Genomic DNA, 26,116 nt, shown 5'->3' with positions numbered 1-26,116 from the left:
AACATTCATGTATGTTGCTGAATGGTTTCTAATACCACAAGACAGGCAGAGTCTTTGACCAGTTTTCAGCATCACCTTCTATCTATGCACCTAGGACATATGAGTCAGCAGCTGCTTTCAACATCAAACGGACAATTAACATCCAAGGTCACAGGGTAATAAGTTTAATTATAGGACTTAAACTTCTATCATGAGACCAGTAATTTTGTCTTGGTTGTTAAACTCTACAAAAATAACCTGCCTTTTCTGTCCCGGAAACTGAGTTAGTTCTTTACTGTCTCAACTTGCATAACTGACTGACAAACCCTAGGGGTTTCTTCCAAGTCTGTAATACAGGTGTTAACAACCAATGCTTTAAACCTCTAACTTGAGTACAAAATGACTGTAAATGAGGATAAATCTCAGTGTGTGTGTGATATGACTGGTTTATAGTGTCAAAATGCAGTCTTCTAAGGCTGAATCCTATCTGTCATGTATCTAAAAATCAAAGCTCTCAAAAATCCAAAGTGTAAAATGAAACTTAAGAAAGGTCTAGATAGGGGCAGCTGGGTGGCTCAGTAGGTTAAAGCCTCTGCCTTCAGCTCAGGTCATGATCTCAGGGTCCTGGGATTGAGCCCCACATAGGGCTCTCTCCTCAGCGGGGAGCCTGCTACCTCCTCTCTCTCCCTGCCTCTCTGCCTACTTGTGATCTCTCTCTCTCTCTCTGTCAAATAAATAAATAAAATCTTAAAAAAAAAAAAAAGAAAGAAAGGTCTAGATAATATAAATCTCCCTGAAACTTATGAAAATAATTTAGTTGTTTATCTTTTATTTATTTATTTATTTATTTTGCATCAGCAATGAAAGCAGCTTTAAGGGAAACTTACTGAAATTTGCTAAGTGGAATTTAATTCTCCATCTCTACTAAACTGATTGTAAACTTTTACTTAATATCACTTAATATCACAATATTTACTTAATATCACTTCAGCTTTTTCTGGTAATCCCCGAGGTTAAGAAATTCATTAGAAATGCCATCTCACACAAATTTCTTTCTAAATTGAAGAGCATGATAGCCATATTCTTTATCCACAGTAGTATTTAATTTCTGTATTTTTCATTCTTTCATACATAGCTGGAGTAACTCCAACATGAATTACAAGTAAAAAGGAAGACACACTAGAAAGAAAACTAGTTGTATTATTTTTATGATTATAATAATCTTTTTTTGTTCAAGCAATTTAAGTACAATGAAAAGCATTAAAAGTAAAATTGAATGATTAGAAATCAAAATCAAAATTCCTTTTAAATAACTTTATTTTAACATGTTAACTGTTTAAACGATAAGAATTAGTATATTCAGCATATGATGAAGATTGTTTTTAGACAGTGGATCAAATATTGTGGCAGGCAGCCTTCTCTTCTGTTTCTAAGCAATAAAAGCACTCAGTAGCCCAAATTCCATGATGCATCTCTGGAAAATGGCAAGTGGATTGGATAATATTGAAGAAGTTAACCAAATTTTTAACATTTACAGGATAGTATACTTGGGGGGAAAATCACTTGTTTCACAGATATTTAAAAATTAGAAGCGATGTCTTCCAGAAAGAAGGAGGTAAATGTTTTCTAAGAATGCTAAAACAAATTACCTTAATTTGGGAGCATCTAAAGTACAGAAATTTATTCTCTTGTAGTTCTGGATGCCAAAAGTCCAAAAACATGGTATTGACAGATTTATAGTCCCTACGAAGGCTCTAGAAGAGAATCTTTTTTTTTTTTTCATTTTCCAGTTTCTTGTGGCTGTCAGCTTTCCTTGGCATCCTTTGTCATTCACCTCTCTGTCAGATTCTGCCTCTGTCTTCTCATTCCCTTCTCCTCTGAGTGTCTGTGTCTTCTCTTCTGTCAATGTCTCCTATTGGATTGAGTGCCCACTTGGATAATGTGGAATGGCATCCCCACCTCAAACTTAATTGCATCTTCATACCTCATCTTTCGAAATATGATGATATGCAGATTCCAGGGATTAGGACTTGGATATATCTTTTGGAGGCAAGATTTATTATATTACTAGAATTATTTCTGATAATACTGTTAGGATCATTTATACAAAATAATTTTTCCTCACTGTTCGTATCTCCTCAGCATGAGGATTTAACAATAAAATATTTATTCTTTCAGTCATGAGCAGGAATTTCAGATTTGTGCTTAAGAGAGGGGAGGACATATGCATAGGTTTTGTTATATATGCTAGGCATGAGGAGATCAAGATTCTAAATGATCAAACACTAAAGCATAATTTTCAACAATATATTCACTGGAAGTAAGATGGAACATACCATTTTCAGCTGTATATCCCGTATTTTACTCCTTCCCCTACACACACACACACACACACACACACACACACACACACTATCCTTAGTAATAATTATTAAAGGAAAACTGTGTTGAGAATCGGTAAGTATCTACAAACAGATTAAAGCACGTGAAAACACTCCTATGAGACATATCCAAATGGAAGAAGAGTAAACAGCATGAGAAAGCACTATCACAAAAGTAAGCAAGAAACCATACCCAAGAACAAAGATTTAATAGAAAAAAAAGACATTAGAAAAAATAGTATCAAGGAGCTCAGCAAAATATAAGATGCAGCCTCCTCCATTAATAATTATAATACACAGTTTAAACATTGAAAACAAACAGCTCTTGAAAAGTGCCAGGAAACATCAAAGAGAGTCAGAAATTAAGAGGCAAAGATCCCTGAGAACAGGACACTGAAAAAGCTCCAGATTTTCAGTGATCTTATGCTTTAGAGAATCTGATCATTTGCTGACTCCTGAAAAAATATGGAGAATTTTGAGAGAAAGTAGTAATCTAGGTCCTGCTGAGTTCTTAGTGAGTCAGGGAGAAAATAATTATACACAGTTCAGCACTACCTTGCTCCCAGGACTTGAAACATAATCATGAATTAGGGGAAAAAAAAATGTACAGCGGGGCCTGGGCAGCTCAGTTGTTAAGCATCTCCTTAAGTATCTGTCTTCAGCTCAGGTCATGATCCCAGGGTCCTGGGATCAAGCCCCACGTTGAGCGCTCTTCTCTGCTGGAAGCCTGCTTCTTCTTCCTCTCCCACTCCCCCTGCTTGTGTTCCTTCTCTTGCTGTGTCTCTCTCTGTCAAATGAATAAATAAATAAATCTCAAACAAACAAACCAAAAAAATTATAAACCAAGCATGAACCTAGTATTTCATAAGCAATAATGCACACAAGGCATCGGCTAGCCCCTAAAGGGCAAGTGCAGGGAGTAAGAAGCAGACAAAGCAGAAAGCAGCTGTTTCGTAGCTGAAAACGGAATCAGAAAATTCTGCAATATTGAGAACTGTGTACACACTCTATTGGTTCTTTTCTCTGGAGAGCTCTAATACAGTATTCAACTCCTGTTAGCTGGGCTTGGGGGGGAGAATGTACTTTGTCTTCGTGATTTCGCCTGTGTCTTAGGCAAGCTTCAAGTCTCTGAGTCTCAGCTCCTGTTCCTCCTGGTGCCCCCACCCTTCCCTAGATGTGTTTCTGGGCCCACCTCTCATAATTCCATTCCTCTTCCAGATGCAAGGTTTTGTTTTTGTGTTTTTGTCCCTTTCCTTTGGACATAATATTTACTTCAGTGCCCAACAATGATAGTGTTTATTGCTCCGAACGTCCATATATTGAAACTTTCATTCCAGAATACAGTGGAGAAAGAGGCAAGAAGAATTGCAAGCCCTTTGTTCCATACCTGTCATTCTTGCTCTAAGTCTGCAATATTAACAACATCTTCTTAAAACTTTATCCGATAATTTCCATGAGCATCTGATGGGTTTCAAGGAGAAAATCTTGAAGTGGACTCCCTAGTCTCTGTGGCCATAAGGGATTTCCCACTCCCTCAGCAATGCACTCCTGATGTCCACCAATTCACAGCCTCTGCTAAATAAATTCTTCCTTGTATCTAATTGCTTCATAAGGCACTGCCTCTGTCCCATCTTTCCCTGCAGGCATCTCCTTAGATTTTGTTCAGTTTGTTGACCTGAAACCTCAGTGCCTAGATAGCTTCAAGGGAAGCTGTGAATTTGCAGCTTGTCTGGCCTTTTTTCCCCTCTAAAATCGAAATACTCTCCAGGTGTCTCATCCCTGAGCAGATACCAGATGTCAACAATAGATTTTTTTTTAAGGATTATTTTATACGTGTTTCTGATCCTCAAACCACTATGTTATGTCAAAGAAAACTTGGAATATTAAGCTTTGGAGGTTATTTATTTATACAGTGGTTTGGGTAAAGCTTTGTTTTTTTCTCTCCTGCTCTTTTCCCTTCCTTCCACTTTTGGTAGGATGCAGGTCCTAGTTTCGTTAACAATATAGTTCCAATGTTTTCTTGAGGTCTGATAGAATTTAGATTTTTTCCACTATTTTTTCAGATATAATTGATATAACATTAGTTTCAACTGTACATGATTTGATATATAGATATCAAATATATATCAATATATAAACATCAAGTATATATATCAAGTATATATGTACACATACTGTGTATATATGCAATATATTACTATATGAACACAGTAAGTCTAGTTAACCTTCGTTACCACAAAAAGTTATGCACATTTTTCTTGTCATGAGAACTTTTAAGGTCTACTCTCTCAGCAACTTCCAAATACATTATACAATATCATTAACTATAATCACCATGTTGTAATTTACATCCCCATCACTTATCTCATCAAGGGCATTTTGTACCTTTTGTTCTCTGTACCCATTTCTCCCATCCTCACCCCCTGCCTCTGGCAACTATCAATTTGGTCTCTGTGTGAATTCTTTTTCTTTTAAAAATTTCACTTATAACCGAGATCATAAGTATTTTTTTCTGCTTGACGTATTTTGCTTAGCATAAAACCCTTAGGCTCAATCTATGTTGTTGCAAATGGCAGGATTTCGTTCTTTTTTATGGCTGAGTAATATTCCATCACATATATATCCCCCATATTTTCTTGAGTTAATGTTTTCATTTCCTTCCAGTAAACACTAGAAGTAGAATTGCTAGATCATATGGTAATTCTATTTTTAATTATTTCAGGAACCTCCATACTATTTCCATAGTAGCTGCACCAATTTACTTTACCACCAGGGGTTCCCTGTGCTCCACATTCTTAGCAATATTTGTGTGTTCAGTTGGGTTTGGTTTGGTTTTGATAATAACTAATCTAACAGGTATGAGGTAATATCTCAAAACCTTGTAGTTTTGATTTACATTTTCCTAATGATTAGTGATGTGCATCTTTTCATGTACCTGGTAGGCATTTGTATATCTTTTTTCAAAAAATGCCTGTTCATATCCTCTGTCCATTGTTTAATTGGATTGGGTTTTTTTGGTATAGATTTGTATGAGCTTTTTTTTTTTTAATATAGTATAGATATTAACCTCTTATTAGATGTATGATTTGCAAATATTTTCTCCCATTCTATAGTTTGCCTTTTCATTTTGTTATTCATTTCCTTTGCTGTGCTGAAAGTTTTAATTTGATATGGTCCCATTTGTTTGTTTTTGCTTCTGTTGTCTTTGCTTTTAGTATCAAATCCAAAAAAATAACTGCAAAGACCTATGTCAAGGAGCATAACACCTGTATTTTCTTTTATGAGTTTTAGGGTTTCAAGTCTTAAATTCAAGTCTTTAATTCATTTCAAGTTGATTTTTATGTATGCTACAAAACAGTGGTTTAGTTTTATTCTTTTGTTGGTGACTGTTGTTTTCCCAAGACCATTTCTGAGAAGATTGTTCTTCTCCCAGTGTATATTCTTCATAAGTTAATTGACAATATATGTATTGCTTTATTTCTGGGCTCTCTATTCTGTTCCATTGATAAATATATCTGTTTTTATGCCAGTACCATACTGTTTTGATTACTGTAGCTTTGTAATACACTTTGAAATCAGGAAGCATGATGCCTTCAGCTTTATTCTTTCCCAAGATTGCCTTGGCTATTTAGACTTGTAATTAAAGTGCTTGAACATCTTGGTAGTCATTTGTAATAAAAAAAAATCTATATCTCACATTGTATGTAAAGAAAAAAATCTAGTTAGAGATACAAATATAAAAAACACACAATCACACAAATATGACAATGAAACATGGGTGAATTTCTCTTGAATCCCAGTGCAGGCAAAGGTTTTTCTAAGATTTAAAAAATCTAGAGGTGACAAGTAAAAAGATTGATGAATTTGAGTATGTGAAAAAAATTTTAAATCTTTTGTATTGTGAAAATCAACATGAAATAATCAGTGAAACTGAGAAGAAACTTTTACAGTAATCGGAGCAAAAAACTAACATTCCTAATGGTAAAAAAGCCTTAAAACTGATGTGTTAAGTAGGAAAACTCTGACTGAAAATGAAAATATTATATGAACAGACAATTCAACAGAAAAGATAGAAAAAGTGGTTTTTGAAAATATGAAAACATTTTCAAACTCACTCATGGTTAAAAAATTACAACCAAAACAGTAAGATACTATTTCTTTCCACTAAATTAGAAAATAAAAGTATGAACAAAGAATGAAAGGAAGGATTATCTCTCTATATATGGAAACTTGGAGACATTCCTGCTGGAGTGGCCTGTGAAAGAGTAACAGTGAGACATTAGCTAAAATCATTAGAAAATGAAGGATGATGTCCCAGGACTCGGCAGATGATGACAGTAATGAGATATGGTGGTTAATATAGCTTGTTGACCTGAGATTCAGGCTGGAGATTTTGGGGGGGGGGGGGGGAAGATAATATTAATTACATTTTGTTGTGTAACCAATTAACTAAAATTAAGGACCATAAAAAACACTGCAAATATTTATTGTTTCAGAGTTCCTGTTGGTCAGGTATTTAAGAGTAGCATTGCTTCAGGCTTCTGTCTTGGAAATCTCTCTTATGATAGTGCAACTTTTATGTCAGCCTTGACTGGGGTCATCAGAGTCTCTTTACTGAGCCTGGAAGATTTACTTCTAAAGTTGTTCACTCATATGTTTGGCAAGTTGATGCTGATAGGTGGAAGAAAATCTCCCTCAAAATGTGGACTTCTTTATAGGGCTGGTGGAGTGTCCTTAGGACATGACAGCCAGATTCAGAACAAGTGATTCCATAGAAAAAAGGCAAAGGCTTCAATGCCTTTTATGACCTATTCTGAAAGTCACCCTCTCTCACTTCCCTCAGTGTGGGATAGGACTACATAGAAATGTGATTACCAAGAGATGAGAATTATTGGGGATTACGTTTGAACAGGCTACAAAAAGGTGGCCATATATTCTAAATGTGACGTTAGAAATAAAAGAATACCTGGTTCATTTCCATAAAAATGATTGATATAAGGAATCAGAAAAATAAAGCCACTAGTGAGAAAAATAAAGCCACCATTGGGAGACACCATGATGGAACTCAGGTACTAATTAGTACACCCAGGTGAGAGCTGGATTGCAATTTAACACAATGAATGAAGGGACCATTCAGGCAATATGTTGACAGTATAGAAAATGTTACATGTAACTCTTATGCATAACATTGAATTTCAAGGAGTAGAGTCATAAATTTTAAGGAGTTGACAGAAGACTCCAAGGAAAAACAATAGAGATTGTTGGCTATTGGATTAAGGTGAAGAAATGGAAAGATGACCTGGCAGTTTAAGAAGTTTTTTGGTAACTGAGATAAAAAAGACATAATACAGTTAGTCGCAATGGCTTCTTTGCAGATAGTGGTAGCAAAGTTTTCAGTAATATGGGTTATGACCCAGTGAGTTTCTGGAGCTTTCTCTACTTCACTGGGTAGCTAAAGCTCTATCCAAGGGAAAATAAGGTCTTGGTCTTAGTGCTTAGGCCTATACTAAAAGGACTAGAAATTTATGGGAGATGTGGGCTTACTCCCCATTGTCCTGGTGGGAGGGTTTCTCTTGCTCCCCTTGGAGAAAAGCCACTCTAGCTTTGAGTTAGTGTGCTTTCTTTTGTTAGCTTTTGATGGTCCGAATGGTGGGGAAGCTGGATGTTATATCAATATGTGGGCCTCTTCCCCAACCCTGAAGATAGGATTACAGGGTTTAGAGGAAGAAACATACTCTAACATCCATTTTTGTGTATTTCCAATTATTTTGTCATTTCTGTTGTGATTGCATTTTACCTGGAAGAACTTTTTATAAGTGTTTTTTGTAAGTGTTTATTTTAAGTTCCCAAAACGTAACAGGATGGAGGAGGGACTTTTTTAAAAATTAATGATTTTTAATTGAATTATATTGTTTTAAAAGAAGATTTATATGATGATAACTACTATTTTTTTGGTACTTTTTATTCATCCTTATTACTATTTCTCATGAATTTGTTTTTTTATGTGCTAAAACATAAAAAAAAACTTGCGAAAGTATTATGTTTGGTGGTGGTTGTGGGGTTACTACTAACATGTTGAGATCTGTCTACCCCTATGTGTCAGCATATAAATGCATCTATGTTGATTATATATAGACATAAACATGTTTTATATTTCATGTTATATAAAATATATATATGTAGAATATTAATATATATTTGGTATATGAACTATGGTTTAATCAGCATTCTTAGTAATTATTTTTCTACTGGCTGATTCATTCATTTTGATTCATTCATTTTCCCTTGGACAGAGCTCAAATGAATTCATTTTGTCAAAATATACTTTGACATCTGTCAAGTATACTTTTTTTGAATTCTAACAATTCATGCATTATAACTTCTAGTCTATAGTAAAAGGTATGTAGCAATATATGCTTTTTATATCTTGATGAATGATTATAGTTTAGATACTGTCCTTTATTTGTATACCATTCTGTTTAAATTCTGATAATATTATTATATTGCCTTTCTTTTATAGAATTGTCTGGAATTTTGCTTGGCCCTTCCCTTGATTTTCTACCCTTCTGAATCATGATTTAGAGAAGACTTTTGAAATACTGTATTGCTGTGATTTTTAAAATACAAGAGTCTGTTTAAATAAGTGATTTTTAAAACTTTACATAATGATTACTAGTATATGTGAAATTATTCTTCTCATGTATTCTGTATTTTCTGTTGATTATCTTTTTCTCCTTTTTTCCTTATTTTAGATCAGTGGTTCTCAAGTAAGGCTATTTTTTGGTTGTCACAGCAGTCACAATGGGCTGAGGATTGCTACTAGCATCAGCTGGGTAAGTCTGGGGTGCTGCTAAATATCCACAATGCATGGTGCAACCCACGCAACAGAGAACTACCTGGTCCAAAATGTCCATATGCTAAGATCAAGGACACTTATTTCAAATTATACATTCTGTATTCTATTCATTTTTTTTTTTTTACTTATGTCAATGTGAGATAGATTTAAGATTATTTTAGTCATCACTTAAAACAGACATTCATTTTTCTGTAGTGCTAGAAAAAAGGGATTTATAAAGACTTAAGGTAATGTGGTTACTCTTCTCATCTTCCAAAATGTTTTTAAATTTTTATTTTTATATTTTTAATCACCCAGTTATTGTCAATATATACAGAGTAGTCACACACGTGTGTGCATATGTATATGTATGTGTATATGTGCATGTGTATATGTATGTACATGTTTATGTGTATATGTATATGTGTGTATGTGTATATGTATATGTATACTTATCCATGGGTTTTACCATTTTCTCTCCTTCTTATACCCCCTTCTCTGTGTTTGGGTCTCCTTTTCCTGCTTGCTGAGTTATACCCATGAGTAGCACTTTCATTGGAGGTAGATGGATGGCAAATTATCCAGCATTCATTGTATCTAAAACTGTTTTTACTTCACTTACATTACTTAATGATTATGTAGCTGGAATAAAATTATATTCATAGTAATTTCCCCTCAGCACTTGAACATTTTATTTCAGTAACACATTGTTTCTGTCTGTGATGAGTATGTTACTCCTTCATAGGTAATCTTATCATCAAAACTAATTTAGTACCAACACCTTTATACTTGCTAAGTCATTTTGATTCTGTGTCTTAGTGTTAATTAGCTTTTGATCTCTGCTTGAGATCAAAATGGTTTTGTTGTTACTTAGTTAGATAACATATTTTATGTTCTGAAAAATTATTGGTATTGTCTTGTTAAATGGTATATTCTTTATAAGTTTATGAAATCATTATTAGAAGCCTAATAGACCATTTTTTATCCTCTATCATTCAAATTCTGTGTATTCTATCCTATAATTTCTTTGAAGAATTTGAATGTACTTTTGAGTATATGCTTGAATTTGATTTGTACTTCATCTGTCTAGTTTGAACTTTTAGTTTTCCATTAATTATATTTTTATCTTAAGGTTATGATTTCTGGAATCACACACATTGGAAAATCTGTTTAGCTTCATCAGATATACTTAATTTTTACAATAGCCTCATTTTTTCCATACATATTCTCTACATTCTTATCACTTTTTACCTGATAGTCACAAGATGGCTACTTAATATCCAGTGTCAGTCTTCTAACTAAGAAGAGGAGAAATTAAGCTCCAGAATCTGAAGGAGGTCTATGTGTTTAAAAGGTTGTAACGGGGGCCACTACTGGGTAGGAATTCCAGTATAATAGTGGAAAAAAGGAACTATGGTTCATTCCAGTAACCTTCCTCAGAAAGAGAGGCCCCAGAAAACTATGCAAGAGATTAGAAAAGTGTATGTATGAGTCGTAATGGGTAGACTGCCACGGCCATTAAATGTGCTCTGCTCAGATCTCCTTGGCAGACTTTAATGGGAAGCAGACTTTCATGGGAAGCATAACTTTCATCCTTCAGCTATCACCCGACTAGTACTACCACATTCAGACCAAGGCATGTTTCTCTTGGCTCCAAGGCCCTGCTCCTTCAAATCTGCTCACAGCCAGATATAGAGCCTGATATGGACTACTAGATCCATTTGATTTCTGCCCACTTTAGGACTGACAAATGGGCAGCTCACTGACCAGGTCAAATTTTTATCAGAACTGGGGTGTAGACTGACACAACTTCCTACCCAGTTCTTCTCTTAACAGTTGTTAAACTTAAATCATGCTCTGAAGGCTCTCCATTCCTATTCCTCTCCCATGGTTGGCCACATGCTTTCATCTTGGAGTATGCAAAGGCACTTTCATTTAGTTTTTTAATATGTTGTACAAGAGATTTTATATTCCCTATTTAGTTGGTCTCATAAGGATTCAGAAAGATCACCAGTGCCACCATATTTCCCAAACTCCAACCATTAAACACTTACAGGTAAAGATCTAATATTTTTTATCAGACATATTATCCATATAACACCCATGTTCTAAACAAATACTGAGGTATATAATTTTAGTTCTTCAGTAATTTTAGAACACATAGTGGAAATGTGGATTCTAGAAAGTTACTTCTAAGCACAACTATAAAGAAAGAACAGAGAATTGAGTTCAGTTGATAGTATAATTTCAACAATATCAGTAATTTTACCATATTTAATGGGCTGAATTTATATATAAAATAATGTTTAGACAGTTTCCACATAGCTGATAATGAAATTATAAATAAGAGTAGAGAAGTCATAATATATTTATCTTTTATTCTAGGAATAAAAGCTTACTGTAGTGTTAATCTATGAGTTATTAGTTGTTAACATTATCTCCTCCATGAGTAAGTGAACTTTTCTTGTATTCAGCAAACTGACAATTCTTAAAGTGAGGATACATACTAAGATTTTAGTACAAAGACTATCAGTATCCACAAGCAACTGAAATGTGATATCCTTTATTTTAGCAAGTTATACTTAAGATATTCATTTGGTATGTATATTTTGTAGCGAGAAAGAGAATAGGTATATTCAATTGGAAACTCTATACCATGACACACAATTCTGACATAAAAGGAAATGGCATTGTAAAAATGGAACTCATTTTAACTAAGAGAAGTAAAACAGAGGAAATTTCTAGGTAACAGAAAGCAGTTAAAGCTGCCCTTAGAGAACTGTAACTTACATAACTATAACTTACTGACACTTAAAAGAGAGATAATAATTTGTGTAGACACTGAGTTTGGCAGAGCTATGGGGATAAAATATCTTTTTCAGTCTCAAATATTATTTCATTTTTGATGTGAAGTCTTTCCTGCAATATTAACTTCTTACACTATTTTTTTCCCTCAATGACCTTGACAAACATGTGGGAAATAATCAGTACCATCTTCTCAGGTCTTGAAGGGTTTGGAACTCTATCTTGAAGAGATGTCATAGTAGTAAATATCCTCATTGTTGCTTGAAAGCTGTATCCTCCTTAAAAAACAAAAACAAAAGTAAGTGTTACATGAGGCAGATGTGAAATCATCCAAAACTATGACTTATTTTAGTCTACAGAGTATTTTAGATTGCAACAAAATAGGCTAGTTTCTGTTTTCATCCAGTGGGATTTTGTGAGATAAAATTTTTGTGAGATCAAATTCATTGTGGTTTATGAGTCAAAGGCGGAGTAGCCTGGGACCTAATCTTGATTTCTCCACATTTAACACATTTATTTTTAGAATTACATGTAAATGTTATCCTCAAACTTTCAAACTGTTAAATACATTTGTCAAGTGGCCTGTCACTAATTATATTCATATCTGATTACCAAATTGTTCATATCCTAGTCTTTAGATTTTTTTTTTTTTGCAGTAGCTTTTGGGAATCCTTGCTTTCTCCAGTATATTGAACACAGTGTTGACTGCTTAATTTCGAAATCAAAGTAAGTGCTTAATATTTCATCTCTTTGGCTTTACAAATAATGCAACTTGTGTCTTACCACTCTAGTTAAATTGTTCCAAGGAGCAAGAAATTCATTTTTTCTGTCACTAATAGAAATGGATCACTTCTCTACCTCTCAGCACCTCAGACAGGTAAGGGGTCAGGGGAATTTCTGTGTAATATCATTAAATATTTCACTATTTCCTCTTTCCCACCCCAACAGCAAAACATGTCAGCAAAGCCATATGGAGTGATGTCACTAAAGGCAGATTTACAGTGAAGCTAAATGAAACTTAAACTTCAGGGCTCTACAAATTTGCTTACAATGACATACAATTTGACAATTTACAATAGTTTGATGTTTCTGTTCTCATTCTTTAAAATGGCTTTAGCAAATGCCTGGTGCTTATAAACACAGGAAGAATGAATCTAAAATAATCATGAAATTTTAGAGCTTGGTGGAGATTTATGGTTTAGCTACTTCAATTCCTTTCTACCAAAGATACAGAAATTTAAGCCCAGAGAGGTTCACTTACATGCCTAACGTCACAAAGGTTGTTCGCTACAAAACCAGTGCTGAAATTCCAGTGTATAAATGCTGAACTAATCTTCTTTTGAACGTATTACTCTACTCCTTAAGAATATAATGGGTATTACGTTTTGTTGATACAGTAAAGGGTAAATGCTATGGAACTGAGTTGAGAAAGGAAATTCTCAACTTTTAATCTTCATAGGTCCTGTTTGTAGGCTCCCAGAGAAGCTATTACTATAACATTTACCAAGGTCAAAATGGCTCCAAAAAACCTCAAATCATGGCTATTTCTGCCTTGAGCATACATTATACATCTGCTTCCAATAAATTTATTAATTAAATTAAATAAACTAACCAACCAAAAAGGAGCATTCTAAACGTAAAGATATGGGGGTAGGGGGGACAACACACCTCTCTGCTTCTCCTAAGATTAAACTCATGCAGCTTGCACATACTAAAAACACAAGATAAAGTCTTTAACTTTCTAGAATGTCCTTTGTCATGATGATTTGTACATAAAAAACATAGATAACCCTGCACCAAATGTTTCTTCCCTGAATCACTTCCTTCTTTGTAAAGACAGAGTATCCCAGGCAACTGTCCTAACTTGGGCCCAAATAAAACATTTTTCCCTTCTCTTTAAAATTTTTAAAAGGTTTTGTTCATTTTTTATCAAAACGGTAGATGAAGATATAAGTCTAGACCTGACACACTTGCTAGTTGGGAAATCCTCACTTTTTTTTTTTCATCTGTTAAATAGCAATGACATCTGCTTGAAAGGATTGTCATGACGCAGTATATGGGAACTTCCTAAGAAAGTGATATGCTGCCCAAGTGACAGCTGTATTATGATATCTAAAATATCTGTATACATACTGTAAATCTGAAACTATTTTAAAATAACATGAAACACAAACAAATGTAAGGATAACAGACAGCCAGTTCCCAACAGCCTACAGAGGTCCCCACAATGAATATTCCCTTGTTTAATCTGTTTAAGTCATTTGAGTATGACCATTAGTGGAATATATTTACAACAAAATTTCACTAATATCCTATACCCAACCAAAGAAAGCTTCTACTACATCAGGAGTATTTCTGTTTTGAAGATATTGGAAATGCTTCTTTCTTTCTTTCTCTATATATTTTTTCCATTATTGGTTTATTTAATGGGATTATGTTAGCTTTTGATTCATTAGTTATGACAATTAATGTTTTTATTCTCTCTCTATAAATACAAAATTTATATTAACTATATAATATTTATATAGTTATAAACTATATAGTTTATATAGTTTATATAGTTATATATATAGTTTATATATAGTTATATATAGTTTATATAGTTATAGTTTATATAGTTATATATAGTTTATATATAGTTTATATAAACTATAACTATATAACTATATAGTTATAAACTATATATTATATATAATTTATATATAATTATATATATTAACTATATAATTATATCTATATCTATATATATCAGTTATATCTTTGTAACATAATTTATATATTATATATTATAAAATTATAAACATATTTTATAATGAAATATGAAAACCCTTAAATAAACCCATACTTCCACATTCTAAACTAAAACAGAATACTTACTTTTTTATTATTTTTTAAGATTTTATTTATTTGACAGGAAAAGGGAGAGTAAGAGGGAGAAGCAAACTCCCTGCTGAGCAGAGAACTCAAGGTAGGGTCTGATCCCAGGACTCCAAGATCATGACCTGAACTGACACTTAACCAACTGGCCACCCAAGCACCCCTACTAACTATTTAATTTTAATTTATAATTAATAAATAGTATATTTGAATTACTAAATAAAAATTCTGTACTACTTTTTATGCTTAATATTTTCATAGTTACCTAAGAAAAAAGGAAAATAGGAAGAAAAAAAGGCTATCAGAGATTCGGAAGAAATAACAATAGAAAAGAATTAACAAAATGAGAAATACTCTTTAAATTACATAAGACCATGAAGTATATTAGGAATTTTAAGAGAAAATAATGATGAAGAGTTCTCTGAGTCATGACCCAGGTTTTTAAATGGGCACCTGTATCAAACATGTCAAAATATTCCTTAAAAGTTATATCAGAAGCTACATTTTCAAAGTTTCTTTGCAAGATAAAATATTATGTAAAAGGTAATACAGAAGTAAGATGATAAAAGGAAAATCTAATGGACTAAATTAAGAAATTGCTGTTATTATCAGATGTTGCTCCTAGTGTAGTACTTTTGAAAATCCATCTTCTTTTTGTAAGGAAGAAGCTGAGCAAATAATCTCAACTTTTTTTTTCTGTGATGGGATTAAGAATTGCATAGTGGGCTTAGACATCATGCACAACTCTGAATATGACTTCTCATTTCCTACCAAATTCCTTTCCAACTAAGCTACACTTGAAATTGATGATTCTTGAAATTGGGCCCATAAAGTCATTAATTGACGTGGTGAAATTGAAATCTTGTTTAAAATTGCTATAAACTTATTGTTGAATTTTTTAAAAAACAACCTGCAAATACTTTGAAAAATTTTCCAAGTAAAAGAACCGATAGAAACTGAATGACATAACCTTAGTAAAATCCTACCCCACAAAATAAGAAATAAGAAAAGACAGTAGCAGAAATTCGGTATCTACCATTATATCCTAACAGATCTACAAAGTAAGCACATTTAAAAATTATTAAGCTCTTAAACTCTATAATAGCAATGTTTCTCCCAGTATTAGAGGGGAAGGAAGGTGAGTGGTCAAAATCTGACATTTATTTTATTTTTTTTTTAAGATTTTATTTATTTATTTGACAGACAGAGATCACAAGTCAGCAGAGAGGCAGGCAGAGAGAGAGAGAGAAGGAAGCAGGCTCCCTGCCAAGGAGAGCCCGATGCGGGACTCAATCCCAGGACCCTGGGATCATGACCTGAGCTGAAGGCAGAGGCCTTAACCCACTGAGCCACCCAGGCGCCCCTCTGACATTTATTCTTATTACCACCCAAAGTGGTACTGTGGAAGACTCATCTTGAGTAGGTGAGCAGGGAGTATATAGAGGCTGAAAACTCCTCTAGCACAGATGTACCATTCAAAGTGTCACTGTTGCTATCCATCACTGTTCTTTAAAGCCAAGAAGAAAGTTAGAAATGGCAGCTCGTTTAAATTGCCCTTGAGACTTTCTCTTTGACTCATGCATTACATAGATGTGTTTTTTGATTTCTAAGTAACTTGGAGATTTTCTGGCTACCTGTTACCAACTTCTGGTTAATATTGTTACAGTCCAAAAACATATTTTGCATAATTTCTGTTTTTAAATTAAGATTTTGTACTCCAGGATGCAGTCTACCTAGACATGTGTTCCATGTGCACTTGAAAACAATGTGTATTCTACTATAAATAGAATGTTCCAGAACTCTCAAGTAGATCCAAGTGATAGATAGTGTCTTTTGGGTTCTCTATTTCTTCGTTGGATTTCTGGCTACTTGTTCTATAAATTTCTGAGAGACATGCTGATGTCTCCAGTTACAGTTACAAATTCATCTATTTGTCCTTTCATTTCTATCTATTATTTCCCCATGTATTTTGAAGCTGTGTTGACACATGCATATAAATTTAGGATTCTTAAGTCTTTTTGGTAAAATTTGTTCTTTTTATCATTATGTAATGTTCCCATCTACCTCTGAAAAAATTTCTTGACCTGAAGTATAATTTGTCTGAAATTAATATTTACTTCAGATTTATTTTGGTTAATAATTGATTGTATCTTTCTCTATCCTCTTATCATAACATATTCATGTTATATTTGTAGTGGATTTCTTATTGATAACATATAGTTGGATCATTATTTATTTTTTTACGTAAAATTTTTAACTTACAGGTTTAGATCAGACATTCCCAATGACTACTGATGTGCTTGGATTATCTGGTGGCATCTTGTTAGCTGTTTTCTCTCTTTTTCTGCCTTCTTTGGTTTTAATTTAGCAGTTTTTAATGAGTTCATTTAATCTAATTTATTGGTTGTATTATTTAATCATATAATTTACTGGTTCATCTGGGTTTTAAACATACATTTAAAAATAACCTGCAACTACTGTGGCATTATATTATACCACCTCATGTGCAGTGTAAACAATTTTTAATTGTGTGAAACCCATTCCCTTTCCCATCCCTTGTGCCATCATTGTCCTGAATTTAATTCTGTAAACATCTAACATATAATTTGGCTTATTTTTCATCAGTTATGTTTTAGAAAAACTGTGAAAAAGAAAAAAATACATTTACCTGTATTTTTTCTATTTTCAGCGTTCTTCACATTTTACTGACACTCGAATTTTCTGATTGAGCTCATGCCTTTTTCCTAAAGACATTTCTCTAATATTTCTTGTACACCAGGTTTATTAGCCATGGATTCCCTTAGTTTTTGCTTCCTTGAGAGTATTTATTTCTCCTTAAACCCTGAAGAATGTTTTCACTGTATATAGAATACTAAATTGACAGGTTTTTTTTTTTCTTTTCTTTCAGCACATGAAGATACCACTCTTGTTTGCATGGTTTCAGATGAAAAGATTGAGGTTTGTCCTTCTGTAAATAGCATTTTTTTGTTGTTGTTGTTGTTATTCTGGTAGCTGTTAACATTTTCTCTTTGTCCTTGGTTGCCATTAGTTTTCAGTGGCTTAAAATATAATATGTGTAATTTTGTTGTTTCTTGGATTTGTGCTTTAATATCTAATTTTGGATATTCCTCAGCATTTTTTCTTCTATACTGTTTCTTGTTTATTCTACTTTTAAGATTCTGATTACACATAGGTTAAAATCCGATATTGTCACAGTGAAAATAACTGCTAGAGGGAGGGATATTGATTATCTCTAACCAAAGGTTAACAAAAAAAATCTACATGTGATTAGGAGTGAATTACAATATAAGCTTCTTGATATTACAGGTAACAAATGAATTATTCTTGTCATTTTGTATCATTAAGAATGCATTTTGTAAGAATTTCTCACCAGAAATATAACGGAAGTCCACAGATAGAGTTCTAGACCAATTCAGACCATCAGAGCTGCTATTTAGAACTCACATTTCAGCCTCCTTGAATGTTAGCTTGATTTCTAGGCTTATTTTGTATAATTTCAAATCATGGGCATTTCCTATTTAACTGAAGGGATGATTTTATTTTCATCATTTTCTTTTTAATTTAGGGGATGGGGCCTTTTCCATAAATTATCCTCTTAGCAAACTTTTTCTTTAGTGAATCTTGGTTGATTAATGTTACAAAGTGTCTGATGGAGAGGGGGGAAAGCTAATGTCTGACATTAACAGCTTTTATGTAAAAATCAGGCAGGAAAATATGTAGATTAAAAGTTTTCAGTTATATAAGTATTTGTATTTGTAAGTATTTGGTAGTACTGGTCCTACCAAAGACACTTTTCCCCAAAATCTTTTGCAATGGAAGAGATGGATAAAATATACATTATTGAACCTCTCAAGTCCCAATTTCAAGTTAAGATTGCACATCCATGTAATCTAAGACATCTGCCCTTATCACCTCAGTGACATTATCCTGGTTCATTCCATGGAGATGTCTCAATAATTATGCTCTCAATTTCAAACCATAATACCCATACTCTATTCTTGTCTTATGATATTTTACCACATTTGTGGTACAGGTACTAGGATTATATTTTATGTCTGTCCTTCCCTTGATAAAATGCAAACTAAACTAGGGTATGGATATTGGAATTATTTTTCATTGTGTATTCTAATAAGAAGAATAATCACTGGAACCTAACAGGTAATCATAAATGTTAAATAAATTGATGACTGTTTTACAGAAAATCTGTATTTTTATAAGATTTCTAATCTTAGATATACATATATGGAAAAGACAAGTGAGGGGAGCTATGCAAAAATGCTACCTAAGGATAAAAAGAAAAATGAATGCAAATGTCAGATAAATACCTTTTGGAAATAAAACCTAAGAAACAGATATTTGCATTAATGTGTTGTACAATGGAAAAATGTACAAAGAAAATTACTTTTTGAAAGAATGAAATAAAAAGGGATCTTGGCAAGCTAAGTAAACAGAATGAGAAAAACATCACTGCTGAACAAATAATTTAGTAACTAAGAAACAGACACAGAAAATAATTTGATAACACATAAAAAGTATGAAATAATTATAGTTAATGTAAAAGAAAAAGATAAAGAGGGGGATAAAATTATCAAAACAAAACAATAATAGTAATTTAATTAAGAAAGGTTGCTGATCACTCAAAGAAAAGTTGCTAATCACTCAAAAAGCAATAAAAAATAATTTTGCAACAGAAAATCTAACCACTTAAAGAACAAAAAATTTTTGCAAAATTTCAGAAAAATGAAATTTTAATTCAAAGGGATAAAGTGTTTCAGTAAAATTGTCACAAAATAACTGACAAAGACTTTTGGCATGTTTGGGTTTTAAATATATATATGTTTAGGCATTCTGTGAAAAAAAAAAAAAAAATCCCCTAACAACCATAAAAAGAAGACCTCCTTTAGATTCTGTCACACAACCATGAAAGTTCAAGGTAGAGAAATAAATTTAAATTTGCAATGAAAATAAACGATGGAGTGATAATGTGAAATGGTGGGCTAAAAACTCACCGAAGACTCAAATCAATTTCTCAGAACTCTGAAAATTAATTAAAGACTTCAGTAATGAGGTGGCATTTCAGCAAGAAAATGCTGAATCTCAGCATCAACAACACATTTTGTGGCATTCAATCCACCACTCCACAGCTCCGCAGTCACCTTGGAATGATAACAGGCCATATTCCTGGTATCAGAGGAAGCAAAACAGCACCATAGCTCTTTCCAAGCTTTGCTTCCAAAGAACAGTAATTACTTAACCTGAATATTGGTTCTCTGGAAGACTCTCCTCAAACAGCCTATTTTAATTTCACCTCACTTGAACTTGCTGAGTGCCTTTAAAAGCTTCTCACCAAGAGACATTTGTCAAATGTTTTAACATCCTGACTGTCTAAAGTGATTTTTAAGAGTTGGGACAGACAACAGATTAACCAAAATCTTAAAAGGGGAAGGTGAAAAATGAGATGTCTATAGGGGCTTTAAAAATCTCTGACATATTCTTGGGAAGCATCATTCATTCATAGAGTTGTGCGCGTGTATAGGAAAAATACATGAGAAGCTCTTAAGGTCTCACCTCTGATATTCTCTGAGGCTCTCCACAGCAGGAAATAAAGCTTAAATCCAGTTTTAAAATTCCTCGTTATGTGTGGTCACAAAGAGCTCCTCAGCAAAGAATGGAAGACTTATTTGTTTTAGGAATTAAAAAAAAAAAATTCCTATTTAGTTATTATCTGACGACTAAGCAAACTAAGTAGATAGAGACTTTAATGGCCAGACTTTAAAATTTGCTCAGAAAAGTCATTAACCAAATAACAAAAACAAGCAGCACTAATAACAAACTCTAGGTAAGAGGAATATCTGATTTGCAGAGTTGCACATCATGGTATTTGAAATGTACATTTTTCATCAAAACATGATGATACATTCAAAGAAACAAGCAAGTATTACCCAAACAGAAGACAAAACAAAACCAAAACAAACAAACAAACAAAAAAATAGAAACCATCTACAAGGGAGCCTGGATGTTAGGCTTACTATAAATTAGCTATTTTAAATGTGTTCAAAGAGCTAAAGGAGACCATGTCTAAATAACTAAAGGAACATATGAGAATGCTCTCTCAGCAAATACAGAATACCAATAAAGAGAGAGAAATTATAACAAGGGATCAGATAGATACCTGTAGTTGAAAACTAAAATAAATAAAATTTAAAAATTCAGTAGAAAAGGTCAACCACAGATCTGTGCAAGTAGAAGAATCAGAAAACATGACAAAGAATAAATTCAGACTGTCCAGTCTGAGGAACAGGAAAAGAAGATGAAAAAATGTAAATGGAGCCTCAGAGACCTGTGGGACACCATCAAATGTAGGAATAAGTGTATTCTCTAAAAGGACTAAAGGCAGAAAGAGTTATTTCTTTTTAAAAAAAAAAATTTATTTATTTGACAAAGAAAGCGGGTAAGCACAAGCGGGGGAGCAGCAAAGGGAGAGGGAGAAGCAGGCTCCCTGCTGAGCAGAGAGCCAGATGTGGGGCTCAGTCCCAGAATGCTAGGATCATGACCTGAGCCAAAGGCAGATGCTTAACCAACTGAACCACGCAGGCACCCCAGAAAGAGATATTTCAACAATATCTGGACACTTCAATACCCAACTTTCAATAATGTATAATACAAATAGACAGTAACAAGGAAATAGGAGATTTGAACAAGTCAGCTAGAACTAACAGACACTCTACCCCACAAGAGCACACGCATTCTTCTCAAGTGCTCAAAGAACATTTTCTAAGCTAGACCATATGTTTGTTTATAGAACAAGCCTCAGAAACATTTAAAGGATGGAAATCATATAAACTGTGTTTCTCCAAACACATTAAAGCAAATTAGAAATCAATAACAGAAGGAAATTTAGGAAATTCAAAAATATGTGGTTATTAACAAAGTAAGGAGTCAAATAATAAACCACAGTGGAATTACAAAATACTTTGTAATATCAATACTTAAAGCATGCAATAAAATTAGTGCTCAGATGGATATTTATAGCTGTAAATGTCTCCAATAAAAAAAAGAAAGATCCCAAATCAGTAACCTAATCTCCACCTTTAATAAAGTAGTAAAAGAACTGCAAACAAAATCCAAAACAAGCAAAAGAAGGAAGTAGTAAATATTAGAGAACAAGAAAAAAAGATTAAAATATAGAAAAAATGAACAAAACCAAAAGCTGATTCTTTGAAAAAAGCCATACAGTTGATGACTCTATCTACACCAACCAAGAAAAGAAGAGAAAAATTTCTGTTGTTTAAATCAGAAACTAAAAATGGACCGTAACTTCAGACTTTACAGAAATACTAGTGGATGATAAGGGAAACCTTTAAACAAATATATGCAAAACAGTTAAGCAACAGTGAGTACATTTCTAGGAAGACACACATTACCAAAACTTAAGATGAAAAATAAAATCTGAATAGATGTATAATAAACAGATTGAGTTAATAATTAAAAAAAAAAAACTTCACATGAAAGATGACCTCACTGGTGAAGTCAACCATTTAAAAGAATGACACTAATATTTCCTAAACACTTATTTTTTTTTTAAAGTAGACATATAGGAACACTTAATTCATTTTAGGATTCCACTATTATGTCGGTAAAACCTGACAAAGTTCTCACAAGAAAATATTGTATGGCAGTTTCTGCCATGGATATTGACACAAATATTCTCAGCAAAATAACAGCAAACCAAATTTAAAGGAGTGCATGTATATATGTGTGTGTGTGTGTGTGTGTTTAATAATGCATACATTATATATATATATATATATATATACACACACACACGGATACTATACTGTGAAAAAGTGGGAGTTGTCTCAGGAATGTATAGATGGTTCAACATACAGAAATCAGTATTAATAAAATAATGGGGAAAATGGGAAAATATGCACAGTAAATGCAGAAAATGCATTTGATAAAGAATATCTACAGAAAACTCACAACTAATACCATTCCTATTGGTGAGAAATTGAAAGCTATTACTTTAAGATCAGGAAAGAGACAAAGTCTGCTCTGGTCACTTCTTTCAACACAGGGCATAAGAGATAGTTTTACTTTTTATGATTCAATCCAAATATTATTGTTTCTTTTTCTTGCCTATTTACAGATGACATGATTTTACATATAGGAATCCCTGAAGAATCCATGAAAGAAAAAATGGTAAGTTCAGTAAGGTTGCAAGGCAGAAGATCAATACACAAAACTAAATTATATTTCTATATGCTAGCAAATTATAATCCAATCATAAAATTAAGAAAACATTCCTGATTATCTTATTATTTTCTGTGCTATTATAAAAGGAATTAAGTTTAAACAAGGAGGTAAAAAATTTGTACAATCAAAACCAAAAATCATTGCCTGAAGAATTAAAGACTTAAGTAAATGGAAAGAAACCTCATATTTATGAGTAGGAAGTCTTAGTATTGTAAAAGATAGCAATACTTCCTAATATTCATATATGTATTCATACTTATCTATATATGAGAAATGTATATATGTATACACACACACACACACACACACACACATATGAGAGACTCAGAATAATTGCCCAGGTCTAGAAAAAGTAAATAAAGGACTCATACTTCCCAACTTCAATACCCAACACAGCTACCATAATAAAGAAAGTATGTTACTAACAGAAGAATAGACAAATCAATGGAGTAGAATTTGGAATCCAGACATAAACCCTCACTTTTATGGTCAATTGATTTTCACCACTAGTGCTAAGAAAATTTAATGGGGAAAAGACTCCTCTTTTTAACACACTGTCTTTTTATCTAGCTGCTGGGACAACTAGTATTCACACGCAAAGGAATGAGCCTGAACCCCTATCTTACACCACATATAAAAATTAATTCAAAAGTGATCAAATATTTAAATTAATTTTAATAAATTATTTAAATTATAAGACTCTTAAAAGAAAACAAAGGTGCAAATATTGGCAATATTGGACTGGAGAACAGTTTTTTAGACAGGACACCAAAAATGAAGCAACCAAAGAAAAAATAAGATAAACTGGAACTCATCAAACAAAGTGTGTGTATCAAAGGATACTATCCTTTGTTAGTAAGATAACCCACAGAATGGAAGAAAATATTTGCAAGTCATACATAAGACAAAAGTCGAGTATCCAAAATAGAGAACTCTTATAGCTCAACATAACAAGATAAACCCATTAAAACTGGGAAAGTATTTGAATAGATATTTTTCCCAAAAATATATGCAAATTGCCAATAAGCATATGAAATTGTACTCAACATCATTTTCATTAGGAAATACCAATCAAAATAATACATAATGTGCTATCACTTCACACATGAAAGAATGGTATAGGAATGTAAAAATAAATATAAAACAAGTACATAGCCAAAGATACAGAGTAACTGGAACTCTCATACAGTGCTGGTGAAACTATGATTTCAGCCAAAACATAAAGCGGTTTGGCAGTTCCACAAAAAAGCAGAATTACTACATAACCCCATGTTCTAATTCTTTGTATATAGAAATTATATAACAAACAATTAAAAATAGGTATTCAAACAGAAATTTATACATGAATATTAGAACATTATCACAAAAGCCAAAAGATGGAAGCAACCTAAGGGTCCATCAGTGTATGAAAAAATATATATTTATATGAATATATATGTGTATATATTTCTAATATATGTTATTACATATTATATATTCACAACTATATATACGAATATAGATTAATTATATAATTATGTAATCATGTAATATATTAACACGACTTACAGTATATTAATATGTAAATTTATATATTCATAAAAAATTCAACCATTTTATGGATATATATGACCATTGCTCACCTATAAAAATGAATAAACAACTGATACAGATTACAACGTCAGTGAACCTTAGAATCATTGTGCTGAGAAATAAATCAAAAGGCACATGTTTTATGATTCCATTTGTATGAGATGTTCTGATTAAGCAAATACATACAGTCACAAAGTATATCTTCCCCTGGTGGCCAAGGGGAAGGGGGGTTAGAAACTGACTGATAACTGGTATGGGGTTTCTTTTCAGAGTATCACAAATACCCTAGAATTACTGAGGATGGTTGTATTGCCTTGGCAATATACTAAAACCACTCCTTTGTTCACTTTAAAGTGGTGGATTTTATGTAATTATATTATAATTTTATATATTTATATAAATACATAAACATTTGTGTATGTACATTTATATTATGATAAATATAAACATACCCATATACACATGAAAAGTTGTGCAAAAATCTAATACTATACCTGTCACAATTCTTAGGATAGTAGTATGAAAATGGCAATAATGAGTGCTATATGAGCACAAGATATATCACAATCATAACACATTTACAGGGAGGTCAACAAGAGATACCTAAAAATGTTGCATTTTTATTTTTATTTATTTATTTATTTGACAGAGAGACAGTGAGAGAGGTAACACAAGCAGGGGGAGTGGGAGAGAGAGAAGTGGGTTTCCAGCTGAGCAGGGAGCCTGGTATCAGGCTTGAACCCAGGACCCTGAGATCATGACCTGAGCCGAAGGCAGGTGCTTAATGACCCAGCCACCCAGGTGCCCAAATGTTGCATTTTTAATATGGAATATATCTAAATACAGAATTAAAGCTAAAGAGTTATAGGAATTATGAATAACAGAGTATAATAGATTGACTCATAACAGATAGCTGATATAAGAAATGTTTCATCTACAAAAATACCAATTTCATATTGTTTAAACTCAATAAACGTTATAGGCAAAGTGAAAATTACATAAAGTATAGAGAGAAGAGGTGACAGAAAATGATAGTATGTCAATTTTTTGTATTTTCTCTAATGATGTAACAAATATATAGTCATAACTGATAATTAGAGGGCAATTTTAATATCTTATTTAAAATAATAGACGTTAAAAATAAAGTAAGCTACAGTAACCATAAAAGAACAAAATATAATTAATGATTGAGAAGTTGAAAATGGAAAGGAGGTAAGGAATTTTTAAGACAGTTTTCAAATCTTACATTCTTTAAAAAAAGTAACTAAATATTTGACACCAGAAAAAGAAGAAGAACCTAGATAGAAACGAATCAACAAAAGAGAACTGAAACAAATTCATGTTAGACTTTAATATATAATTATATTTGAATTCTTCAGCTGGTGACAAA

At 32.7% G+C, this 26,116-nt stretch overlaps 1 long non-coding RNA gene across 3 annotated transcripts in view; it reads right to left on the bottom strand.

Moving 5' to 3' along the window:
- Positions 1-11,479: 11,479 nt before the first annotated feature.
- The window catches only part of LOC116860038, a 233,126-nt gene continuing 218,489 nt past the window's right edge, over positions 11,480-26,116 (bottom strand). For all 3 annotated transcript variants that reach the window (XR_004381259.1, XR_004381261.1, XR_004381260.1), the window contains one exon: positions 11,480-12,278. This is a non-coding gene — a long non-coding RNA (uncharacterized LOC116860038). The remainder of the gene's footprint in view (positions 12,279-26,116) is intronic.

This window comes from Lontra canadensis, unplaced genomic scaffold (assembly GCF_010015895.1).
Source record: "Lontra canadensis isolate GAN:19392208 unplaced genomic scaffold, GSC_riverotter_1.0 scaffold4, whole genome shotgun sequence".
In the NCBI taxonomy this organism is placed as follows: domain Eukaryota; kingdom Metazoa; phylum Chordata; class Mammalia; order Carnivora; family Mustelidae; genus Lontra; species Lontra canadensis.
The sequence above is the reverse complement of the archived record's forward strand: the minus strand, read 5'-3'. Positions and strand labels throughout refer to the sequence as shown.